Raw genomic sequence first — 11,765 nt, forward strand, 5'->3', positions numbered from 1 at the left:
AGAGTCAGTGGGTTGTTTGTTTTACCATCTCATTTTGAGATTTTTCTTGTTGACGTGAAGAGTCAGATTTTTCAGGAGTGAAAAATCAAATGATTCAGAAGCCAAGGGGAGAAGAGTGAACAGGTCACAACTTAAAATATTAATAATGACTTTTACAGTCAAAGGGTAGTCAGATAAATTCTGTGAACATTGAGTACCCTCTGAACATAAATCATCGATGAGCACCCTTTGTAAATCTGCCTCACTTGTATTGTAGCTCCATGTTAAAGTGCAGGGGCATCAGTTACACGGCAGAGAGACCGGAAGTGGGAAGGAGAGCACGCCTTCGGGGCACCGAGGCTCTGGTATCAGGTGCAACCATTTTCTGAGCTCTTGAGAGACAGGCTAGGCATCTGCTAGCCTGGGCTCTCTCGCTCTCTAGCTGTAGGACACGTGGTCATACATCTCAAAGCCTTAGGCTCCTCGTCTGTAACGTACAGGTCATAGTGTTGCTATTATTAGGCCAGGCTCAGCTCTGTGGCTCTGCTTCCACTCAATAGTGAGTGATCAATTACAATGAACAGTCAGCATCTTATAGTTTACTATCTCCACGTCAGGAAATAAGGGACTTGCCCAGGGACACATGGTAACAAGGAGAGCCAGGAATCAAGCAGACCTTTGAACGGACAAAATCCCTCTCTTGGTTCGGTACATGGCCCTGATCTCACATGTGGAAGTCATAGGTACCGTGAACAGTGGCTGCTCAACCAGAACTAAACGCAGAGTAATGATCTTGGATGGTCGTGGTGCAGCCTCTTTGGAAAAATAAGCAAAAGGAAAATTACTTATGTGGCATACTCTACCAACAACAGTTTTTCATTTTTTTTAATGTTTATTTTTGAGCCACAGAGCGCGAGTTGGGGGGGGGGCAGAGAGAGAGGGAGACAAGATCCGAAGCAGGTTCCAGTCCGACGCAGAGAGCCGACGCGGAGCTCGAACTCGTGAACCGTGACACCATGACCTGGGCCGAAGTCGTCTCTTTAGCCGACTGAGCCAACCAGGTGCCCCAAGAACAATTTTTAGAAGAGGATCATTACCCTATGTTAATTGGACAGATAGGTTTTTTTTTTTTTTCTTTTACATTGCTTAGGCTTCCTAAGGCATCGTCTATATTCATATGGGCCTTGGCCTTCTATGGACAAAACTCGAAAACGTATGACCACACCTGGAAGAAGAGGCACCTGTATTGTCCTTTCAGGCATGAGGTTGAAGCCAGGCCCTCTTCCTCTGCCTCTCCATCACTGCCTACATGATCTCAGTGTGGCCCAGGGGCTGTTGCCAGCTCTCTTGCCCAGTGAGTGCAAGTGGGCACTGAGCTGGCTATGCTATTACTCCTTGTTTAAAGCAAACCAGCGCTTGGCTACCCAAGTCTTCCCAGATTTTCTTTTTGCCTAACTTGCCCTACAGCTGTGTGTTTTAAACTTCCACGTGCACGCAAACCTCCGGGAATCTTGTTCATTCTGGCTCAGTAGGTGTGAGTTGGGGTCTGAGATTTTCCAATTGCATCAGGCTCCCGGGAGGTGCCCTTGCAGCTGACCACGTTGATTATAAATAAAATGCACCAGCTTTTCCGGCCAGGGCAAAATGGAGCATCTTGAAGCCATATGGTTTTAAAAGAGATTTTAATAATAATAAAAATAAAATAGCGGGCTCTGCCAACCATGTACAAAATAGTTTACTGAAATGGTCTCCTCTTTAAAAACGCTCCCCCCTCCTCACCTCCACCCTTCCAGTATCCCAAGAATGCATTTAGAGTCAGCTACCATGCCAAGATTTTTGCTGGACTCTCTTGCCTTGGGTTTTATTTCTACATGTGCTTATATCAGCCTTTACCTAGTACTTGAAATGTGGGTCTTTCAGAGAGCAGTGCCTCTGATTTGATCTCCAAGTTAACCAGGGGCTGCTGACAGATGGCCAATGAGGGCTGACATTCTCCTGTCTCTGCCTTATAGTGAGATCTGGCCTTGGCTGCTGTGTGTAGTTGTGAGATTTGGCTCATGGAAACATGATTTCCTGACTGTGGGCTTGGTGCCCCTCTCCTTAACACCAGTGATAAGCTTCATCCAGCATTTGATAGTCCAGGATGTCTATCTGGTTGTTTCTGCAAGCCAATGGACTTTGGCTGCCAGCAGGCAGTCCGGAATTTTAGCCTTGATGTTTCTCGTATTTTCATTTCCTTCTTGGCAGATGTCAGCAACTGCTGGCCTGCTTCTGTCAGTCCGCCATGACCATTCGTTCGGGGGTCAGGATGGGAAGCTCGGTTACTTCGTAATTTCCTTCCCCACATCCCCTCCCTGCCCACCCCAGCCATGAACAACTAAAAACGCAGCAAGAAGTTGGAAGACCCTCAGAGAGAAATCTGCAACATGGCTTTATGGATAATGGCTTAATATCCAGGTATTACTTTCTTACTGAGTCTCAAAGCTGCCATCAAATGCCTTCCCGCCACTGTTCTGATGATACGCGTTGTGTAGATTCGAGAAGCTCTGTGGGTCTCAGTAGTGCAGAACACAGGGATGGAGAAGGAAGGTATGAGATGAACTCCCCCTTCGGTCTTTATGCCTCTCGCACAAAACTTGATGCCATGGCAACCACTTGATCCTGGGGACAGGTCCACGGAGGGCCTTTCTGTAGGTCAGCAGCATCACTGGTGGACCACTATAGGAAAAAATAATTAAAAAAGAGTTTCCTGTCAATCACTGAGATCTGTCCCTTTTCAAAATACTTTCTGTGTGCAGCCTTTCCCCACCATTGGTGCTGCCTGCAACCACCTTGGTTCAGCTCTCCTTGCCGCACCCCCTCTCCCCGTGCCTTGAGGCCTGTGGCTCCTCAGCACATGCTTACAAGGGAAGTCTCCCTAAAGTACTGTTCCCCTTGTGCTGTTCCTCCACTTAGGAACCCAAAATGGCTCCACATTGCCTTGGAGATGAAACATGAATCCTGCTGTACATTTCAGGGACCGTGCAATCTGGCGTTCCCTGGTTTGTCAGCCACATTTCCCACCACCCCAAGGTGGCTCAGGCCCATGGCCTTGCTCTCTGCCATCTCCAAGGCAGGACTCAGGACTCAGGACTTGGGGTTGCCCTTTCTTTTCCTTTGTTTATTTGTAAAAATTTTTAATGTGTATTTATTTTTGAGAGAGACAGAGAGACAGAGCACGAGCAGAAGAGGGGAACGGGCAGAGAGAGAGACACACACACACACAGAATCTGAAGCAGGCTCCAGGCTCCGAGCTTTCAGCACAGAGCCTGAGGCAGGGCTTGAACTCACGAGCTGTGAGATTATGAGCTGAGCCAAAGTCAGACGCTTAATCAACTGAGCCACCCAGGAGCCTCAGCGGTTGCCCTTTCTGCCCAGCTTTCTTCTTCTAATGCTCCCCAATTACCTTGTCCTTCTGCTTCCTGGTTCCTGGCATGCTTGTCATTAATGTCTCGATTGCATAGTTGTTTGTTGTCTGTCTTCCTCAACACCCTCATGCCCTGTGAGGGCAGGGTACCGTGCTAGTCTGCTAGGGCCGCTGTAACAAAGTACCACAGACCAGGTGGCTTAAACAACGGACATTTTCTCACAGTTCCGGAGGCTAAAAATCCAAGATCGAGGCATCAGCAGGTTTGGCTTCTCCTGAGGCCTCCCTCCTTGCCTGCCAGATGGCCACCTTTTCGCTGTGTCCTCACATGGTCGTGCCTCCGTGTATGTGTCTCCCTGGTGTCTTCTTGTCCAAATGTCCTCTTCTTATAAGGACACCACTCAGGTTGCCTTATGACCCACCTTAAAGGCCTCATTTTAATGCACTCACCTCTTTAAAGGCTCTACCTCCAAGTATGGTCACATTCTGAGGTACTGGGGTTGGGCTTCACCATATGAATTTGGGGGGGGTACAACTCAGCCCATAATAAGCACTCTCCTTCCCTCTCACTTGTGTATGGCCAGTGTCTAGCCCTGTGTCTGGCTCATGGAAGGCAGGTCTCAGCATAGGTTTGTGGCTGAATGATTTTGTGAAAGAAGCTACTGTCTGTCTCTGACGTGTCCTGTCCCTTGTCCCTCGAATCATTTGAGGCCTGGTCCAGCCTTCCCTCACCTGGGAGGACTTCCCAAACCTGGCTGACTTCCTACTCTGGACTTCTCTAGCCTACACTTATGCACATGCACATGATGACTCTTTCAGGGCTATTAGCCTTGACCCCTTAGCTGGAGTGCACAGCTGGAGCTGTGCCCCACTCCTCATGGACCAGACACAAGGAGGGTGCTCTAAAACAAACTCCCTAAACAAATGTGTGGGTGATTTTCCCTTAGGAATGATTTGGATCTGTTGAGGAGGTCCTTGAGGGAGCTCTAGCCAAGTCCAGGGAAAGGGACCACTCAGACTCACCCAGCCCCCAGAACAGAGCTGGAGGAGAAGCTGTGGGTTTGGGGACTTTAACCAATAAACTGCGTTTCCTTTGTCCTGGAGATCATCACAGACCAAGTTGGAAACACTACTCATCAGCCTTTCCCAAATAACAGCTTGACACATTTTATTATCTGAAAGCATTTAAAATCTGGGTGACTTTGTCTTCTTTCCAACCATTATTCTCTTGCCAGCCGTGGGAGCATGTCTTCTGAAATTCAAAGAGTTAGGCCTGGTTATATATTGACCTCATTCCCCAGCAACTTAATTATTGACCCAGCTTGTAAATCATTCATAGCTTTCCAGAGGTATCCATATACCTCTGCTGGCAGCAAATGGTACCCTGGGCTATTTGTGGAATGGAGGCTGGGGTCAGGGAGAGCGTGAAAAATTAAGAATAACAACACTTCCTTTTCTCCCTGAACTTTAACCGCCCTTTTAAATACAGCTAATGCTTTCTTCCTTTGCCACCTGCTCAGAGAACCTAAGTTTACTGCCAAGAAGGCTATGTAGTTTCACTTACCATTCTTCTCCATGCCATGCCGCCCCAAGGACATCAGGTAACTTCAGTTTCATCTAGGAGGGAAGTAGCTCGAACCAGCCGTCTTGCCTCAAGTCTCTCTGGGTTTCAGCCAGGGCGTTAGGAATGAAACGTCTTAACATTTTAAGTACCCCTTCTAATCGTATCTGTTAGGGGCTGGATAAGAAGTAACGGCTTTCAGCTGGCCTGCCGGTGGGGCGTTCAGGCGGGTTTGTGGTTAACCAAGGCCACACATCCAGTGAGCAACAAGATGGGGTTTAATTGTAGTGGTGTCTGGTGGGGGGCCCGCACCTCTGTGGTGTCAGTTATCAGCCAAGCCTGCTTACTCTCCAGTGAGGGGAGAGGGCCAGTCAGGTCTCACCGGCTGGCTGCAGGGTTCCGCTCCAATGCCTGTGAAAACAGACACCAAAATAATCAAAGCGCTGCATTCCTGTGTCTAAATGGCAGCTAATCCCCTCTGCTCTGAAGGAGCAGAAACCACAGGTGACAGTCCAGCCCTGGGTGGAATCAGCTGTTTGGTTCATTTGTCCCCCAGTCTTGTCGTTCTCAGAGTTGAAAGGAACCTGAAAGATGCCTCAGTCTGTCTCCCGGGTGAGGAAACGGAGGCTGGAGCGTGTTCAGGGGTTGCTTCTGTTGACCACTTGTGAGCAACCCGGACCCCAGTTCTGCTGTCTTCCAGGCTATAGGGCTTTCTTTCCATCATGTCGTGAGTTGTCGTTCTCAAATGGGTTAGATAAGCCTTCTTTACTCGAGTTTCAATTAATATAAGCTGGAAATGGGCCTATTTTATTAAACCTGGAAAAGAAATGAATGGCAAGAGTCTTTTTTAAAGTAAACAGTAGAACATTCAGAACACCAGAAGATGATGTCACTATTTACCAGAGCTAGAGACAAATCGTTCTCAACTTGTTCAGTGCACACGGTCTGGCTCCCAATCAGTTCTAGCCAAGCTTGTCCTGAAGCACAGACCCTCCCCACCTCCCTGCTCCCCGAAAACTACTGGAACAGGTGGGCAGCTCCTTTGTGCTTTAGAATTGCCTCTTTGTTCCCCTTGGAAGTGTAGTCGGTTGGTGTTGGGTGGGGAAATCCAGGAGAAGAGATCTGCTGGGGAATTTTTAACAAGGTTTGAGTGTTTTACAAGCATCCTTGCAGGCTTCACTACAAGATGCCCTATGACTGCCTGTCCCCTTGTAGATGCTTCTAGGAGCCCGAGATTGCAAAATCAAACTTTGTAGGTAAGCAGTTGAGGGCTGCTGCATATCAATGAGCCACTACCTTTCTTGGTAACCTCTTTTTTTTTTTTTTTTAACCTTTGGAGAGCATCTGTTAAAGCCAAGCGAATCATTTTTTTCTAAATTTTGCTCTCACTTGGTACCACTTCTGGTCAATTGCTTTTCATATATTAATGGACTCATTTAATATTCATGAAAACCCTTCAAGGTGGGTTTTCTCATCCCCAATTTTCAGATGAGGAAACTGAAGTCCTGAGCAGTAAGTGGCTTTCTCAAAGTTACATAATTAGTAGTATCACCGAGTCTGTCTTCATTCCACTGTACGTCTTTAGCAAAGCACAGTATCCCATGATTAAAAATAAAAACAAAATTCTTGACCTTAATATGCAACCCTGCTTAGTTAAGCAGGTGACCAGAGAAGGTTGCTGACTGTCAGGAGAATTCACACTGCGTGATTTTAGAGTCCTGTGCCTGTATATTGCGTGTGTGTGTATGACGGACTGAATGTTTGTGTCCGCCCCCCGCCCCAGATCCCTATGATGAAATCTGAAATCCTAACCCCCAATGCGATGGTATTAGGAGGTGGCCCTTTAGGAGCCCTCATGAATGGGATCAGTGCCCTCATAAGGATAGATGTGAGAGAGCTTTCTTCTTTCCCTTTCTCTGCCATGTGAGGACACAGGGACAAGGTGGCTGTAAACCAGGAGGAGGGTTCTTATCAGAATTCGACCATGCTTGTACCTTGATCTTGAACTTCCAGACTCCGAAACTGTGAGAAATAAATATTTCTATTGTTTAAGCCACCATAAGCCACCTGGTCTATGGTAATATGTCACAGCCTCTCCAAGCAGACTAAAACTACGAATACTTATACATAGCATCATCATCATTTTCCCTCTGGGATGGAGTCCGTGGTGGCCTGAGGATGAGGTCTGTGACTGTGGCTGCAAGCTTTGTCAGTGTATTCACTGGGCAGAGATGTGGGCCCTTGCTTTGGGGGCCAGGCGGTAGGAACATCTTGTTTACTCCCAGAGTTCTGCACATCCTGCTCTGGCTTAACCAGTTCACAGAGGGATATGAATTCTAAGTAAGGGAGGCCTTTCCAGATGAAATTATCCAATTATATTTCTTAATTTTAACAGTGTGAGTAATAGAGACAATGTTGGATAATTTGCAGGCAGGTCAGAGAAAACAATATGCTCCCTCACGTAAAGGCTACACCCTAACTCCAGCACGGGAAAACACCATACAGTCCATCCCTCATAAACCCCAGGTGCGATGCCAGCTCCTAGGGCCACACCAACGTGGCACAGATGAAAAAAAGCTACCGGAAATGCCACTTCAGGCTGTTAAGCTCCTGCTGTTCTCTCTCTCCATACTTTTTTTGGCTGCTGGTAATTTGCCCGAGGTTCCAACCCCTGCTTCATGACCAGCCCTCTCTCCTCAGCCAGCTCCGATGCTCCCACCAAGCTGAGCAGATGAGCCCAACAGTGCTCATTCCTCAAGGGGCTCTGTTCCAGCCAGCCTCCTCCTGGGCCCCCAGAGTGCACGTATAAGAACAGCATTTTACTTACAATTTTGCTTTAAAAAGATTATAAAACGACTTCACCAATACTGGAACACTGGTTGTGGCCCTAAGAGCTGGCATTGTGCTCAGGGTTTATGAGGGGTTGACTGTATGCTGTTTTCCCATGCTGGAGTTAAGGTGCAGCCTCTACCTGTGGGACAGTATTGTTTTATCTGACCCGCCTGCAACTGATCTAACGTCAAATCTCTATTACTCACACTGTTGAAATTAAGAAATATAATTGGATACACATCAGGATTTATAATTTATTATTTTACTGTTATTTGCTGCATTTATTAAATCTGGCTTTCTGTTGCCTTAGTTTCTAAAGCTGTTTAATACCTTATATTTACTATTTTCTATCTTATATTTACTCTCTTACGGTAAAGAAATATATCAACCAAAAAAGACGGTTGAAAGATATGTTTTTTATCAGTGTGTGGTCCTGGATTCATTTCTGTCTCCGAATTGGGTTCCCTACCCCTGGTCTCAGTATAAATTAAGTTCTCTTATCTCTATCTGGCAGGGAGGGTCCTCAATAGAATAAGGATTATCAGGTGGGAATGTCTGCAGCTTTCCTCTCTTTCCCAGATGGCTGAAAAAAAAAATGCTATATCTGTCCAATTTCCTCTTTCCTTTCCCCTCCTAAAAAGGAGGTGTTTTTATTGCTTTTTTAATCACTGGGAGAGGGTTTGTATCAATGTACATAATCAGGAGACAGAAAGAAAAGAGGAAGTAAAGAGAGGAAAGACAGTGTGGGGCTGGCTTGGAGAGAGATGCTCGAGAACAGCAGATATGAGTAAAATGGGCAGTGAAGGAAGGAGAATTCATGAATGTTGGTTTGCCTTCTCTTCGTGGTTTCCAAATAAAGACTTTGAGTCTTTGAAATTCCTTTTTTTGTGCTGAGCTGTACTGTTTTCATCACGACACCACTATTAGACTGAACCATGTGGATCCTGGCTTTATTCAGGTCATATGTGAAAAATATTCCCATGTCCTCTCCATTTTTAGGGCTTTCCATTACTTTGCTCCAAGCAATTCAGAGGCATGAGGTTATGATCACAAGCGTCATGATTTTGGCTCTCTCAGGTGGATCACACTCTTTGGGATGGGTCTACAATAAGTCTGGACAGAATTCATCTCTAATGAATCTGATAAGCCTAAGAGGAATTACTTCATTACCATGAATAAGAAGCTTCCTAACTGGATTTGATTTCAATAGCGAGGACATGGGGAACTTACTCCAGATGTATTGACTAGAATAATATCTGTTAGATAAGCTTCAAAATATTTCAGATTTGTTTCATCTTTTTGTCTGGAGAATCCTCTGAGGACCACACCTGCCTTGTAGAAATGTAGTCAAGATAATCTTTTAGAGGGAATGGTGATTTTGCTGGTGTTCTTTCAAAAAAATTTTTTTTTCTTTAATTAGAGAAATCTCCACTGCTATAAGCTGTCAGAAAGATGTGGTGCTGTCTTCATTTATAATAGAAATGTGTTCAGCAATTTTTTCCCCTGTATGTTTTACTAGAGAAATTGTTTATATTATTTATCAAGTTCAAAAATGCATTTTTAGGCAACATTCTCCAACTCAGCCTGTCCAGGGTGCTCACAGAGTCTAAGAGATACCTTGTGGTCCTCAGGACTGCCAAGAGCTGCAGAGTTGAGACTTCTTTCTCATTCTTTTTTTTTTTTTAATGTTTATTTTCTTCACAAATTTTTTTTTAATGTTTATTTATTTTTGAGAGACAGAGACAGCATAAGCAGGGGAGGGGCAGAGAGAGAGGGAGACACAGAATCTGAAGCAGCCTCTGGGCTGTCAGCACAGAGCCCCATGTGGGCTTGAACCCGTAAACCGCGAGATCATAACCTTAGCAGAAGTCAGAGACCTAACCAATGGAGCCACCCAGGTGCCTCAATGTTTATTTAATTTTGAGAGAGGGAGAGAATGATGGGGAGAGGTACAGAAAGAGAGGGGGACAGAGGATCCAAAGAGGACTCCATGCGGACAGCAGAGAGTCCAATGAGGGGCTCGAACTCATGAACCTGAGCTGAAATCAGATGCTCAACTGACTGAGCCACCCAGGCACCCCTTCTTTCTCATTCTTGTGGAAATGGTGTGCTCTCAATTTGGGGACAACTAAATGACTAACATCTGGGATTTTGCCCTTGTTCACTGTTCAGGGGTTTGCCACTCTGGCAAGAAGTTTGTGAAAGACAAGTTCTAAGTGATTAACAGACTGGAAGCTTATGTTTGGTGACTAAAGTTTCCCTAGTTCATTTTAGAATAGAAAATAGAAATTTGGAAGTATTTCTTTTTTTTTTTTCTGTGCATTATTTTAATCATTTAACTGATTTTTTTTATTTAAAAAAATTTTTTTTAAAGTTTATTTATTTTTGAGACAGAGAGAGACAGAGCATGAACGGGGGAGGGGCAGAGAGAGAGGGAGACACAGAATCGGAAGCAGGCTCCAGGCTCTGAGCCATCAGCCCAGAGCCTGACACGGGGCTCGAACTCACGGACCGCGAGATCGTGACCTGAGCCGAAGTCGGACGCTCAACCAACTGAGCCACCCAGGCGCCCCTTAACTGATTTTTTATCTATGCAAGGCCTCATTCTCCAGTTCTCTGGCTTTCTCCATTGTCCGAAGCATTTTCCCTTCTCGACCTTCCCAGCCTGGGCCTTGAAGTATACCTGGGGTTATGCTAAGTGTTTACCAGTCCTACAAATGTCACCTGATTACCTTTGGTTGGGTGGCAGGCTGCACTGCAGACACTGTCAGGAAGTAAAAATATAGCTACTATTTGACTTCCTCCTTCCAAATCTGATGCAAAGTTTCTTTGCTTACTTTGCGTTTCTGTATAGGGCTTATCTCCCCCTCTGGTCTGCCGTCTCCTGACTGTGGTGTTGGGATGTCAACTTTCTCCTCCTCACTGGGAAGCACCGTCCAGGAAGTCAAAGGTTGAAGCTGACTCTAGTAGGAGCTGGGGCTGCAAACTCCTGCCAAAATGGTGGGACGTGCCAGAACCTGAGGACCAAGTCAAGCCAGAGTCCCTAGGAAGACTGAGGTCCAAATACCAGGCTGCACATGGATGAACATGATATTTAGGAGGTCCCAGGCAGGGACCTGAGTCAGGGCCTCAGAACCCGGAGTTTAGAGTTTGGGGATGAAATTAAAGTGAAAAGAGACTGCCGTCAAGGCTAGGGTGAGAGGAAGAAAAACGCCAGAGCAGCTGTGTTTTATCATAGCTGCTGTATATTTGAATCCATTTGGGGCATAGTATATGGGGAGACATATCTGAGAAGTAAACAATGTGGAATTTCTCAAATAAATCAATAATTAAACATTAAAAAAATTTTATTTCATGGGGGGGAGGGGCAGAGAGAATCCCACGGGGGCTCCGCACTGTCAGCATGGAATCCAACATGGCGCTTGATCCCATGACTCTAGGATCATGACCTGAGCCAAAACCAAGAGTCAGATGCTCAACCAACTCCGGCCAGACCTCCTTTATTGGCTTCACAGAGTCCTGGGCCAGGTGCAAGTGTAGCTCCGTGGCAGAGAGTGCCAGTTTTTCCTGCAGGTCACCGTACGATCGAGGTTGGAGTTGATGAGAGAGATGCAGGTTCCAGTTTGTCTGCAGTGTCCATTTGTCCTTGTTTCTACCCACTCCCAGCTGCTTTCCTAGCTGCCCCACAGCATCTGGCTGACCCACAGCAACTTCAGGCTCAACCCCAGACACAGGGCCAACTGATGCCCCCAGCTCATGCAAGTGCAAAGGGAGGACCTCTGTACACTTTATTCTCTATCACCCACAGAGGTTCTGCATCTTTGATTGGACCCTGATGGATACAGAATGATGTATCGATTGCCTCTCAGAGATGCTATAACGGAATGTACTTGGAATTTGTTGACTGAACAGAAGATCAAATTTTAACTGTATATTGATTGGAGTGGTGGAAAATGACCAAGAAATAAAAATGCCCTGTGGAGATGC

The 11,765-nt window shown here is 46.0% G+C and overlaps 1 long non-coding RNA gene across 1 annotated transcript; it reads right to left on the reverse strand.

The window, feature by feature from the left end:
* Window positions 1-851: 851 nt before the first annotated feature.
* On the reverse strand, window positions 852-5,760 carry LOC128315561 (uncharacterized). The gene is made up of 2 exons (XR_008298428.1): window positions 4,950-5,760; window positions 852-2,697 (listed from the first exon to the last, which is right to left on the reverse strand). It is a non-coding gene; the product is annotated as an uncharacterized LOC128315561 (long non-coding RNA).
* Between the last annotated feature and the right edge of the window lie 6,005 nt (window positions 5,761-11,765).

This window comes from Acinonyx jubatus, chromosome B2 (assembly GCF_027475565.1).
Source record: "Acinonyx jubatus isolate Ajub_Pintada_27869175 chromosome B2, VMU_Ajub_asm_v1.0, whole genome shotgun sequence".
NCBI lineage: Eukaryota > Metazoa > Chordata > Mammalia > Carnivora > Felidae > Acinonyx > Acinonyx jubatus.